Source organism: Nothoprocta perdicaria, unplaced genomic scaffold, assembly GCF_003342845.1.
Source record: "Nothoprocta perdicaria isolate Ctin4 unplaced genomic scaffold, notPer1 scaffold_387, whole genome shotgun sequence".
NCBI lineage: Eukaryota > Metazoa > Chordata > Aves > Tinamiformes > Tinamidae > Nothoprocta > Nothoprocta perdicaria.
In genome coordinates this window covers 206,639-220,687 of record NW_020455629.1, presented here as the reverse complement: position 1 = coordinate 220,687, position 14,049 = coordinate 206,639, and positions in this window count along the sequence as shown.

The following is a 14,049-nucleotide window of genomic DNA, read 5'->3' as shown; positions in this document are numbered from 1 at the left end:
ACCTTCAGCTGAGAGATGGAGGCATTTCAGGGATGGGCAGAATAATTCTTTTATAAATATCATGTATAAATTGCTCTGGTATGGCAGATACTATATAAATGTATGTTATGTTTGTTAACCTGTATTTTAGGTATATTTAGGTATCTTTTGCTAGTTTTTCTCTGCTTTGTGTCTTTCAGGTCATTTATAGCTCAAAAATATCCTGAAAAAAGTATCTGTGAAAGTGGCTGTACAGATTAGGTATTCAGTCCTATTAAGGTAGTAAGAGTAGCATAAATACCTAAACACATACATGTACTTGTAAATGAGGAAATGTGGACATCATGGAAAGAGGTCTTGACCTCTTTCAGAGACAGAAAGCATTATTTTGCCAGTTGGTGTTTTCTGTAAGGAATGAAAGAGAATGTAGTTGTTTGGGTAAGTACAGGATAAACCTCAGTTAGGCATACATGTACAATGTATGCCTAACAATCTAACAGAAGTTGCTAAATATAACAATTTATTTCATAAAAATAGAGTAATTGTTCAATGTATCCATGGCTAGTTAGGTTTCTTTGGATAAGATAGTTGCAAAACTCCTCATTGTCTCCACTTAGAAGATATTATTATGTGTGTATGAGTGCATGTGTGTGTATGTGCTGTTATAGCCTTCTTGCAATGACTTAGACTTTCTATGGCAAAAAACACAACAAATAAGGTATTAATTTCCAGACAGAATTTCCTAGTCTAGGCAAAATTTGAGCAGAGAGTGAGGAGAAAAGAAGGTGGGAAGATTTCAATTTAGGACACGATTGATCACAATTCACCTGTTTTTATCCCAAAGAAGAGCTGTCTATACAGTTCAACTGCTGCTGTATGTGATCTGTTATGAATGTAGACTTGGCTAGTAAAATCACACGTATAAAAACAAGTCATTGATGTCCAGCCCAGTACAGAAAAAAAAAAAAAAAAAAAAAAAAAAAAAGAAGCCCACAAAAGTATGCTGTTACCAAGGTGAATGGATGAACGGTTTGGGTTAACATCTGAGCAGTTGCAAATGTCACAAGCTTGGAGAGTTTTAAAAAAACAATAGAAATGAAGCCAGGTTTCTGGTTTAAATTTAAAAGAAATGAAAATATCTAATATCTTTTATGGAACTGTCAGGCATGAAATTGTATCTTTGAGATTCTGAAAAATAATGTGAAATTAATGCAAATACCTTTGGTAATGAGATACAAATCAAAGAGAGCAAGTGATAAATGATGAATTATCCTAAATTTCAGGCTGCACAGTAGAAACAATATAAGTCCGAAGATAGCATGTGTCATGATGATGATACTGACCATCTTCTGGTAAATACCTACTAAAAGAGCAATACCCCCTGAGAAAGCCTTTTAAGGTCTTCCAATAGGGTATATGTGATAGCAAAGAGGGTAGTCACAAGCTTTAATCTACAGAAAGTTATCTCTGAAGTATGGCTTTCTATGGGAGAAACATCTACCATAACCATTTCTAGGAGAAATTATGGATCGTTATTCTCAACTTTTCCTACTAGTGGAGCAAGCAAAACTTGTTTAGGTGGAGTCATCTCCCGTGCCCTTTAGAAGCCCAGCTTATGTCCTGTACTCTATGTACATAACCATATTCTTTGCTCCCTGAAAGAACAGTACATGAAACTGAACACTGTGCATTCATAATAATAATAATATTATTAATAATAATTTCAGTTACTAATCACTGCTCCATTCTGTAGTTCTTATTTTCCCTAAYTGCACTCCTTGAACCTGCATAAGGAGACCTTAATGGATTTCCTTCACCTTCTGCCTCATGATGTTAGTACAGCACAATTGTCTCAGCTGGTCAATACATTTTAAACATAAATTGATTTGTTTTGTACAGAAATGCCCAAAGAATTCCAAAGAACACGAGGCTAGTAATTCAAGTTTTGTCAAGGAAAGGTATGTTAAGGAAAGCTGTGCTTAAAGAGTTCACTTGAACTGAGGGAATCTTTTCTTCAAAAATACTTGACATTTTCATAAAATGTCAGTGTCAGTAGAAAAAAACCATGCCTGAGCTGTGTGACCAGTTGGAAAGCAACATTTCCAGCTAAGAAGACAAAATCAACTGGAATGTTGTATGGTGTTAGTGGGAACAATATGGGGAAACCTCAAGTTCATATTCCTTCATGAGGATTTAATTTTGTTGGTTTTGTGCAAATCTAGCATACATCATTGTAACTTGCAGCAGCTAAAAGAAGGCTATAACAAACCAGAAAAGATGAGCGAAATAAACAGCTTTAGAGCAGCAACGTAAGCCAAAATTTCACAAGGACAAGACAGTAAAGTGAAAGTTCTGTGGATTTAGGCAAATTAAACCATAACCAAGTCTTCAGCATTATGGTTCTTTGTCCCCCTCTGGTGACAGAACAGCTGCAGAAGTTTATGAAGCCAAAAGAATTTTTAGACTAAGAAGAAAACAGGGCTTTGTTGTTGTTGTTGTTGTTATATCCGTTCTGTTTTATGTGCAGTTACAGGCAGTTGCAGCTGCAGTGGAACTATTCTTCAGTTTCTTCATTCCTAGTAAAACATATAGAGATCTCATATTTCATGAGCTGACACCTGATAAGCCTAGACCTAGACTATTTCTAACTATATATAAAATGACTGCCTAATGGTGCTCAATGGAGGCAGAATCCTTGTCCTATGGCTGAAAGATGTACTCCAAATAGTTATTTAAATAGTTTTCTTGGAGTTACAGTGCAGTAGGTCTACTGCTACTATGTATAGCTACTATATATATACTATAGATACTATATATATGCTACTATATATATATTTACTACTATATATGTATTTACTACTATATATACAGTGTAGCTACTATATATATACTATATATAGCTACTATAGCTACTATAGTACCTATATACTATATATAGCTACTATAGCTACTATAGCAGAAACTATGAAGTAGGACTTCATAGACATGGAGCACATTTTCGCATATCTGTATTTGCGTTCTTTTTTTTTTTTTTTTTGTAGGAAACAAAGTGGTATGTTACTTAACCCATGTTAAGGCTCAAAAATGGTATTTGCAAAAAAAAATCCATTATTCTCTTAACTTCTTATTAAAGGACTAGAGTAGACTTATTAAAAGTCAAGAATAGAAAATGGGTATTTTTAGTTCATGGAAGTACAGATCTGTCCATCAGTCTGTTGAAGATGCCTGAAAAAGGGTTAATAAGGGAAAATCCAGTAATATGTGGGTCTGAAGTCACCAAAGGTGTGCTTAACATATACATATGTGAACACTGTTGTTCAGTGCATTGGCATTTAGCCATCTAGACATCCTAAAAATTTCAGGGAGATGGACATGGCTCCCCAAAAGAAGCACAGTAAGTGGGGAGTGGACTAAAATAGGCAGCAAGAAATGCRGAGGACATGAAGGAGACTGAAGTCCTTCGTTCTCCTTCCTGCCAAAGATAAGTGCTCACATTTGCACAGAATGCAGAGCTATGCTTCTTTTCTCCTTAAAATGAAAGCCTGGGTAATTCTCTCCTGCGCAGAGGAGGTAAAGATGGTAACATTACCCATTACCTCCTCTCCCGTTGTTATCACTGTCTACCAAGAGCACTTGATTGCATTTGGAAAAGTACGGATTTTGTTCCTTTGTTTAGTTTGATTTGAACTCAGACCTTTTACTTACTCAGTCATTGCCATTGCTGTAAGCTGAGACCCGTAACAGCCTTCTGTTGCCAGAAACTGACTGTTATAGGCTGTTTCAAACTCACTAAGGTAAAAGCTCTAGCAGAAAAGTTTGCTTGATCATCACTCATATATCAAGGGACACACTATTCTGCTATGAGCTTAATTATCTCATAGAGCCTAATAGGATGGAGAACTGTCTGTATAGCTCCAAAGTAGTGCTGCAGGTCTTTCTGTTTGTCTGTATTTGACAGCTGTAGCTTCTGGAAAGATGAGAATCCTTCAGAATCTTAATTTTAGAGCATATAAATATTGAGAAAAGTGAGAAATGCTAATATTAAGGTCTTTATTTTTAATGACTGCACCCAGGAAGATGTTCGGTTTGTGACAGGTCAGGAAGGGTTAAATCTTCAGGAATGCTGGAATGATTTATTGTTGCACACTCTTTGTGACACCTTTGTCTTTTATTTATGGTAATTGGAAAGTAATGGTATTCTGTCAGGTCACCTGTGAAACATCTGGCTTCAGTTTTGGTAAACTAGTGCATCAAAGGAATTTAAATTTATTTGACTATGTTTGGCACAGGACAAAAAACATTTGGCTGTCAATACACCAGGTAGATTTATGAATATTCATGGAGAGAAAGAAAGAAGTAATTGTAGGGATTGCAGAAAAATCAAGAAGAATGCCCTTTTGATGAATGAAATTTATAGGAATTTCATTTTTGTTCAAATCAGCTGTCAGTGACAGCTGTAAAGCACATATGGTTTTGGTGTCACAATACAGAGTAATATGAATGGTGATAGAGATAAGAGAGAGAAAAGGTCATTCTTCTATCAGCAAAGGAAATATCTCTGTTCTGATACAATAGGTAAGTCAAAGATCCTGCATTTGATTTAATGACTGAACTTGAAACCATTTCCTGGTCAAAACACTTTCCGAGCACAGTGCTGGTTCACGCTTACTTACCCTAATTGCAGACAGTAATTAACCTGTTTTGTAATAAACATCAGAATCTATACTTTTCCTACTTTCTAACATTTTTTTCCTCCAGTTTCTCCTCACTGCAATATTTCAGAGTAAATTTTATGTACAACCTCTTTTATACTGAAGTGTGTTTATCTCAAATGGAAGTTATCGGCTCTTCACATTCAGATAGTTCGTATTTATTTTACAGGAAATAAACACAACTACTTTTTGTCCTTCTCCATTTCCCCTGTATCCTTAGGTCCAAACAATACTGCATTTTGAGCAATATCTTTATACAGACATGCATATCTCTTCTATGGTCTGATCATGATGCTGTTGTTTGCTGGGCCAAACTGTATTTCCAATCTTATTTCCTCATCACTATAGGCTGAAAAATACTAAGGGGAAGCTATTCAAGATTAAATGTGGATAAAATTAATTCATTTTCTCCCAATTAAAAAATAGCAGGTATTTCACTTACCATATCTATGTCTCTAGACTCACAAATATAAGGAAACATGAAGATATTTGAATGTAATAGATGTTGAGTGTGAGTATCCAGTAAGTGGTGGAGAAGGCAGAGACAATTTGTAAGCTGTGTGGACAAGATTGAAGTTTTCTGCTCAAGAATGAGAGGTTGTTTATTGAAGTTGGTCTACTTCAGCCATGGGAAGGAGAGAGGAAGTCTAGGATGGAAGGCAGTGGAGGCCTGAGCTAACTGTTCTTGCTGCCAGGGGTAGGACTGGCGACTAACGCACACGTCTCCTCAGAGAGAACATCTTTGTATGTGAATAGGCTGCAGGAGTAACCATCTTGGCTCCCTGGATATATGTAAATTGCAAGGAGGGCAAAAGCCGTGGAAGTTCAGGCTGCCCCAGACAGCCTGAGTTTGCACTCACATATGGCTGGCCATGTAGGTAGACTTGAACAGTGAGAGAAGGCTGGCTATGGTAAGAAGGAAGATATAGATTATATCCATGTAGACAGAGAAGCAAAGTCTCATTGTGTCTATTAGCAGGGCTCCCTTCTTTGAATGTATTTGCTGCTATCAGGCTCCTAGTCCAGAGAAAGCTTGTGCCTGAGCAAATGTGTAGAAGGATTGAAGCAAAACAGCACCTTTCGCTCCCTCTGCAAGTGGGATCATCCTGAACAAATACAGTCTTACCAACAGATCTTGCAGTCATGAAACATGAGATATAAAGTTTTCATCCTAAAATCCAGAAAATGACTCTAAATATTAGGAGTCTTTTAGCCTTCGTACTGTGTGTGTGTGTGTGTGTGTGTGTGTAGGAATGGAGAGGAGGGCTAAATTTAAAGTAAAGCCTAGGCTAACTTCTGGTTTGTTCATTTTTTGAGGGTAGCAGTGTTTTAATACCATCTGAAGGCATACAAAATTAATCTGAGGCAAGATTGTTCTTACAGCATTTTCATTTGTTCCAAATAAAGCTCTAGGCCTCTGCTGAGATTGAAACATAACAGGAAGTATAAAATTTGATATGTGATAGTGCCATTTCTTCAACCTTGGCCCCTGAAAACAAAATTTGTCCAACTTTAACTATAATTATTGTTTGAACATGATCTTTACTTTGTCCAACTTAACAGAAGTATAAAGCATACAAAAATTCGTAGATATCTGAATAAAARTTCAGTGGCAAAAGAGGGATAGTGCAAGACTCCCACAACTCCATGAACAGATCCCAAGGACACTTTCATTCAATAATTGTTTTCATGTTTTTATTCAGGTGTAAAGTAAGGGTCTGAGACCTTCCCTGCCCCCTTGTACATTTAGAAGGGACCTTCAGATAGACACACATATTCAGATGTACATTTGGAAGGGACCTGAAGAAAAAAAAAAAAAGCATTGCTTAAGAAATTCTCAGGAAGTCCTAGCAACCACTGTATTGAATAGGTCAGGGTGACAATAGTACAGTTTGTGTGCTAATAGCTCTAATAGCTCTTTGTCTGCAGAGGTTCAGAGATGAACAGCTTTGTGTTTTCCACTATAAAAGCATAGGGCATGGAATGATTTCTATGCAAAGCAGAAGTGACACTAAGAACATATCATAGAGGCCAAAACCACAATTTTACCACCTGCAAAGAGCATAAAATTTACTCAACACTATGGCTAGAAATAACTGTAACTGGAAACATAAGCTGATGAACAGGGTTTTTTTGTTGTTTTTTTGCATTAAAATCTAAGCTATTTGAAAGAGAGTGGTATGGGAACTAAAGCAAGAAAAATTCCCCTAAGGGAGAACAGCACGATAAGTAAAGACAATGCTACAATTATTTGAAACAAGAAGAACATAACTGAATTCTAGAGTGGATTTCTTTTCTGCTTTAGGAATCTACTTTAGGCAGGGGATGATGGCAATTTCAGGCCATGGTTGGAAGAGGTGGCAGYAGGGTTGGAAATGGCTGAACACCTGAACACTTTAATGGGAAACTGCCAGAAGGTAATATTTTCTCTGATTTTATCTCTGTCTTATTACATCTTGCAACAGATTTGTATGCTTCCTGCTAGTATATTGCTTATTGCCTATAATTGCTTATTGTACCAGAAATATCATAATCTCATTATATTTCAGCTTCAAAAGGCTGAATATTACTATTATTTTTAACGTATACTTTCTTTACTCCCTTCATCAGAGCATGTGCTGATATGGGCACATAAGTACTGCAAAAAGAGGCAGAGATTTGGCCTGGCCAAAAATTCAAAAAATTAATTGCTTCTCCAGGATTCCACAGTTTTGAAGTAGACATCTCTGAAAAAATAATCTACTTCTGCTATACCTTGATATCCCAGCACCTCTACACTTGATTAAAATGAGCTCTACAAAAGGGGAGTATAGAATTAAACTGATTTTAGGAGAAGTAATTTTCAGGTGTCATTTGTGTAGCACACCTTTTTTTTTTTTTTCCTTTATTTTTGTGGATGTGTTTTATCCAAAGTAGCTAAGTGTCCTTCACCAGTGAATCAGAGAGGTGCATAGAAGTCAATATCGGAACTAACTTTAACCATTTATCCTATGAGCACATTATTAAAGAGAAAACATATTTCTAGGCTTTTGGCACCTACAGAAAGTTTCAAAGTCACTTGTTCATCTCATTTATCACTTCTTTGAACATTCTTTTAAAGCAAAAGCAGAAATCTCTTGTTAAATTTTACCAGACATGTAATTTGCCAACAAAACTTGTCCTGCAAAAGATAACAAGTCAAGCCTCGGGATATGGAACGATATATGCAAGTGTTTACTGTATGTTCAACACCAACTTAGTTAAGCACAAGAGTGCTAAAGAAATGTCTTATGTAAAAATCTTTATCCAAAATTTCATGTGCTGAAAAACTTTAAAGAACTCTYCAAAGGCAGAAATAGAAACCAAACGTTGGGTTTTGTAATGGATTCATTGTAAAAGAGGGACATAAAGACTTGCAAACATTTTAAACCTATCTCCTAGACCAAAGTTCCTATTATTATATCAATAAATAAGAAGAAATTATCAGCTAATAACCAATGATATGAACTACAAGATAAAATGGGCAGTGAGCCAGGTCCTGTTAGGCATTCAAAACATTTATAAAATAATCCCTATTTGTRGCAAAAGTATTTTAGCTTGGCCAAAATGATTAATCTTTCCTACATATCATCTGTAAGACAAGGACAGAACATAAGGCAAGGACAGAACCTGGTCAGGATCTGTAAAGTGATTCGCTGCTTTGTAACCTGTCTATCTCACTGATGACTCTGATTAAAATTTGCTGGCAAGCAAGCTGGAAAAAAATATGTCTGCAGTTGATAAAATACCTACAATGCTGAGCCTATCTTAGTGTGCACAGATGCACTAACAGATTCCAACTATTCTTATGAAAGCAAATAGGAAAAGAATTTTTTTTTACCATTAAAAAAAAGTCAGGAAAAAAATCTCTGATGTTAGAGAAAAAATAGTGAGCTTTTTTACAGATCAGATGTGGGGAGAAAGGATTATATTTTCTTTACTGAATAGAAATACAAATGTCATTCCCAGAATAAGGTTAAAAATGTTTTAATGTGAACAATTTTTACCAGAAATAAGAGTTTTTCCTCCTTTTATTCTGAAAAATTCTATCACCCCCTGATGCAATTTAGATTGAGGTAAAATATTTGTCAGAAGTAGTCATAATGTTTAAAGWTAAAATGTTTATCTTTGGAATAACCACCTAAGTCATATGAAGGGAATTCCAAGGAAATTTTCAAATCATTGTAGCAGTTCGTGTTGCGGTCAATAGAACCACCTACAAAGATAATGCCTATGTTTCTGTAGGACTCAAACTGAACAAGGTTAGAAAAAAATCCTTGCAGAAGGCGTTTTCTCCCCTTAATCACAAATAAATGGGAAGCATGTGTGTGTATTGATCTAAAGTCTTTGCCCGGATACCCTTAACAGCATAGGAATTCCCCGCAGGCCTGTAGGCTGTGCAGGACATTGCAACAAGGGCATGAGTTAAACTCAACCCTGCAGGACAGATAAAATGTACCTTGGGGCATTGCAGCACTGATACTTTGACCTACAAGTATATCCCCTAGATCTGGCCTGTGTATCTGGCCTGGCACAGGCCAGGTATCCAGAGCATGCCAGCTCTGCTCTGTGAATGTGGATACAGGGTGCTTACTGCCCAAGCAGAGGCCAATACACATGTGTGTGCTGACATCTTCACCACAGGGAGTCTGATGCTGGGGATGCTTATGGCCAAGAGCTCAGCTGGAGGTGATGCTACCACCAGGTCTGCCCAGAAACCCTACACAGGCAGCTGAATTCCACTGAAACCACTTTTCTAGGATAAGAAAGAGAATATGTGCCTACCTACTGTCCTCCCAAGCATATTTAGTCATACTCTTCCTTTAAGTCACGCTTATTGTCTCATCCCTCACAAGCAGCCCTTTACTGCTAGATGAATTCTCTGCATTTAAATCACTCATTCCAATAGTGAACCACTCAATGTGTCTTCCTATCATGATGCCAAAATTTATTATTCCAATATGGGAAAAGCCAGGCATGCGAAAGCAAGAAGAGGGAAGACAGTAGGGAAAAGATTATAAATACATTTTCTTAGCTTTTGCACATATTATGTTGAGAAGAATCATAGTTAAGCAATATAACAGTAGGCCGTTCTTTTGGAATATCTTCTGAAGCCCTTGTCTCTGTCATATTACTAAAATAAAACTGGATGCAAAGTTATGGAAAATTCTATTTTTATTTTCACTACAGTGATTTTGCCCCCTGCTATCCTGACTCTCTTTTTTTTAATGTGCAGAACTGAAACAAATGATGTACAGATCAAACTACTTCATTTGAGACAAAAATGATTGAAGGGATCATTGCTTTAACAAGCATCTTTCCTTCTATGTTTTCTACAACAGCCTTCATTTTTTTAGAAGCCACATGTCCCCAGGCAAAATGTAATTAAAAAATAATTGGTCAAACCACCCACATTCTGTGCTGTGATTCTCCTCCTTCTTGTTTACTATATATACAAGGAGTTGAACTCTGTTCAGTGTTAGAAACGTAAAGTTCTCTGAAAACCAAGTACCTAATCTTTCTTTTTTTTTTTCAATAAACAGATCAGCTCTGATATTGACCTACCCCTGAAATATCATTAAAAGTAGGTGGATGAGGACTCACGGCATTATAGAGTTGGATGTTATGGTATAATTACAGTTTATGGCCTCCATTTAAAATGTTTCATAAACTTGTTTTATGAAATCCTAACTTCATTCATGATAATGGCAAAATTCTTATGGATATCAATGAAACCAGGCTGTCACTGCTCAACTTTTTGAGAGGACTACTGTCTATTTTTCAGCTCTTCTTTACACTATAGAGTTCACTATAGAGTTATCCTAGTTGCATTGGTAAAACCCTTTGGTGTGAATGAACTGAAAATATAGTGTTTGCTGACTAGAAGAGCACTTTGTGGGTGTTTTTAAACTACCTTCCTGGAAGTCATAACCAAAGCCAACTAAAGTTTTCTTCTGGCAGCACAGTGATATTCATGCAATAATTTTGCTGGCATAAGATCATCAGTTTGATGAGGAAGCATGTGAATTTTTCACATAATGCCGAAGTAGTTGTGCCATGGCAATTTTATAGGATAGGCTTGTTTCTGGATTTATGAAATACTTGAATTTTAAAAATAGTTCTTATGGAAAAATGTAATGACTTGTACCTAATAAGCAAATAATATATCATTTTTACTTCTTTGATTTGTTTTACTGTATCACTCAGATGTGCTGATCATGTGTTACAGTCCTACAAGGCAGAGGAGATATATGCAGACACACTATGCATCAGTCTCGACACATCAGCCTTAAAGCTTTTGTAGATATATTTTTGAATTGAAAAATTTTTGAAGAATTTTAAACAATGATTCAGAACAAGTGACTTCTCCATAGCTGAGAAGGGTTAGAAGTGCTTCCCAAATTTCCCAAATGTGAAGGGTCAGCTTGGAAGCAAGTACAAAAGGTGCTTTCCCAAAAATTCAATGAGTAGATGACAAAGGTTGACATCATGGGTCAATCAGAGGTGGAAGCTGCTGTCTTGATAATGAGTGAAGGACAGGTAGAAGAAAGTCATAAAGGGACTTGGAAGTGAAGTCACTTGTATTTGGCGGGGAGGGAGAAGGAACCAACTGTTCACACAAGGAAGGGATGTCATGATCAAAGCAACAGGCTAGGAAAATGATCCCTAAAGCGGCATTCAGCAAGGATCTGAGCATGATAAGACTGCATTTGTCAAGGTCAGTGAAAAGGATGTTTAAGATATGAGAATCTGTGTGACTTGAGCTGCCTGTTTCAAATCTTGTAATATGAGATTTCTTGAAAATGTAGCATGTCAGGAAATGTCTGGTTATTAGTTTAATGGATTGTGCAAATTCATGTAGGCATAAACAAATCATTAGAGCTATTACTCACTTATGGCTCTTGCATTATATGAAAACAATCAATTTCAGAGCAGGGATAAAAATAGGCTAAAGCTGAATATAATTTAGCAGGGGTGTATCCACCATGTTTCTAAAGTACCTGCAATCTGTATGATGCTTTCTTGCTTGTCCTAGGAGTTGATCTATTTTACCTCTTAAGAAGATGCTTAGAGCTATGGTCCATAGGCTCCCAGAAAAGAAATCCTATAAATAGCAAAAGTTGTAGCTTTCTGAAAGTATGAAGGCCTGGGAAATTTTATAACTTGTTTAGTTACACTGTAAAAAAATAAAGAGAGAGGGATTATTTACAACTTTGTGGTGCTCCTGAAATGTATGCTGAAAATATATACATAGTGAGCAAGCCTGTTCCCAGTATACTGTAAAGGATACACGTRTCTATAGATTTAAGTAACAGTCTAGAAAAGGTCAATAGACCACTAAATGTGGTCCCAATTATGAATGATGCGTTGCTCACCAAGAGAGTACTGGAATCCCTCCTGTCAACTGGGAAACAGGAGAGAGCTCTGGTAAGGAACTAGGACCACAAGTATTTTTTTGCAAAGTATAGCAGGGAGGTGCTTGCCTTGCTGAGGCCCTCTGTTCAACTTCTTTCAGCACCCTATTTGGTTTTACTTCACTACTACGTACCTGAACTGGAGCATATGCAGGTGGAAGCACAGTTTCAGTGCTATGGTACAGATCTAGGTGAAGCCCCCGGAGAGACATTAATGTCCTTACAGAAGGTCAGGTTATTATCAGTGTCTCATCTCTGATGTAGAAAAAGACAGCAGCTCAGACATCAAGGAAAAGTGACTAATAGGCACATATTTATTTGTCTGAAACCTCTTTTATATTTCCAAGCAAACATTACCATTTCTAAGCACCAATTCTTTTGAGAGATGCTCTAGTTGTGTCTAGTTGTAACAAGAAAAACAGTATATATTGAATTTCATACCATACTTTAGGTCTAAATACRCATAGTGGTTTACATCTATGCCCAAATGTAAAGCAAGCAGAGAACAAAATGAATATGAAACCCTACCTCACCACAGAGTTGGCCTCCAGAGCTAGCTTTTCTGAAATGTACACAGTGAAGTGAGAATGTTCCATTTGCTACTGCAGCACTGTTTATTTAAACTTAAATCTGCAAATATGATTGAAGTTTGGCTTGATTTCAACAATTTGATATAGTATTTAGAGCTGCAATGCCATGTTTTGCATCATGGACTATTTACCTTCTTCAGGCTTTTTGTTATGTCGTTAGACTTTTTCTCCTCTTTTTCATTTATTTTAAAAACATTTTTAAAGACATCTTAAAAGTGGAACTGTGGGAAACTGCTATAAAACTMAAAACCACACATAAGCCTCATCTAATAAATAGACTCTGGGCTTCAGAGGCCCTTGCTGAGTTTCAGGAGATTTGCAAGAGTTAGCTCCATGGTCATCTGGCTTCTTCACTTTAGGTTCTGACTAATGTGAAACTATAAGATTTTTTAAAGAACTTTAAGAATCAGGAAATGATAAACTAAAATCCTCCTAAGATTTGTGAACCGTGGTGTAACAATCTTCATCGTGATACACTACAGCATGAAAGTAGTATTTTAAATATATTCTTTTTCTTTTTTTTAAGTACATTGACCACAGTTAATAAATCTTTACTTTTACAGGGTCTGATACAATATGTTATGAAATCAGCAGAAAGCTTTCAACTGGGCTCAGTATTCCTGAGATTGCAACCACATAATATTCTTAACTGTAAAATATTTAAAGACTGACTAAAGAAAAGGAAATGTCATTATCTCCTATTTACAAGCAGAAAAATTAAGACATTGCGTGGCATAGCTTGCCTAAGGTCACATCAAGATATCAGTAACAATGTGTGAAGAGGAGGAAGGATTTCAGATTGCTAGTCTCAACCTTTACGCTGAGAATAGTGTTGTTTCTTTTTTTTTCATTACAAGAAGACTACGGGATTTGTCCATCACTCAGAGAAGGACCTTTAGAATTCCTACCTGTTCTGTTACTCAATGAAAGGAGAAGACTGCAGTTTATCTAGATTTCTAGTACAAGGAAAACTCATGCTCTGTATGATATGCTCTTGTAGTAAGCAGGCAGCAAGTTCTGATCTTCAGTAGATGATGATCTGATCAGATAACCTGATCATTTTCAGCAGATGATGATCAGGTCTTTTTATTACCCAGTTTTGGCATGGTCCTAGCAATGACTGCATCAAAAGCATTTTTACAGTATCTGCTTTTAAAAGAAATTACTTAACTGTGCCATGTGATATGTTTGGCTTTGAAATTCATCAGAGGAATATCCAGACATTTTTCTTATTCAAACAGAAAGGAAAGGAAAGGAAAGGAAAGGAAAGGAAAGGAAAGGAAAGGAAAGGAAAGGAAAGGAAAGGAAAGGAAAGGAAAGGAAAGGAAAGGAAAG